We start from the raw sequence: 1033 nt of genomic DNA, 5'->3' as shown, positions 1-1033 counted from the left end.
CATACTGAAGTGACTGCAACCTCTGCTAGACAGGACTTCCGGATCAGGAGGATGAGATTTCAGAGAAGCTTTTGGGCATGACAGTCCAGGCACAAATTTGGCCTTTTATCCAAAGGTTTCAGAAGGAAGAGAGTCTTGGTTTCAAGGCTTGTCCTTTTTTTTTTCTTCCTGAGACTAGGTCTCATGTACCTCAGGCTATACTCTAATTTGCTGTGTAGCCCTTGAAATTCTGATCTGCCTTCCTCTAGCTTACAAATGCTGGGATTATTTTCGTTTGTCTCAAATAGCTTAGTATGAGATGATGTTTGAGTCTCCAGTATCCTTGAAAGCCTCAAGATACCATCTGAAATACTACCCCATCGAAGCTAAGAAAAAATACATGATCTGGGAGTCTGAATGCTCCTCAACACTACACTTGAGCTCTAGGCAACCCTCATTATAATTCACCACTGGTTTAAAGACATCAAGAAGCCACACTGTCCCTCAGAAGTCCCTAGCTGTGAGAAGTGCCCCAGCAAACGTGTGCAGGTGCCACTTCTGACCTCCTTCCCCTTTGGGTAGATACTCAGCAGTGAGGCTAAACAGGATTATACGACAAATCAACTTTTTTTTTCTTCCAAGACAGGGTTTCTCTGTGTAACAGCTCTGGTTGTCCAGAAGAAGTTCCTCCTCCTCCCCCTTTTCTGGCTTAAAGTTGTCAGTTAAAAAAAAATGGCCTTATATGCGGGGCATGGTAGCTCACACCTTTAATCCCAGCACTTGGGCAGCAGAGGAAGGTGGATTTCTTCAGTTCCAGGTCAGCCTGGTCTACACAATGAGTTCCATGACAGCCAGAGATACATAGTGAGACCCTGTCTCAAAAAAACAAAAACAGGCCGGGCGGTGGTGGCGCACGCCTTTAATCCCAGCACTTGGGAGGCAGAGGCAGGTGGATTTCTGAGTTCGAGGCCAGCCTGGTCTACAGAGTGAGTTCCAGGACAGCCAGGGCTACACAGAGAAACCCTGTCTCGAAAAACCAAAAAAAAAAAAAAAA

This window comes from Grammomys surdaster, unplaced genomic scaffold (genome assembly GCF_004785775.1).
Source record: "Grammomys surdaster isolate TR1022 unplaced genomic scaffold, NIH_TR_1.0 270, whole genome shotgun sequence".
Taxonomy (NCBI): Eukaryota; Metazoa; Chordata; class Mammalia; order Rodentia; family Muridae; genus Grammomys; species Grammomys surdaster.
This window is presented reverse-complemented; position numbering follows the sequence as displayed.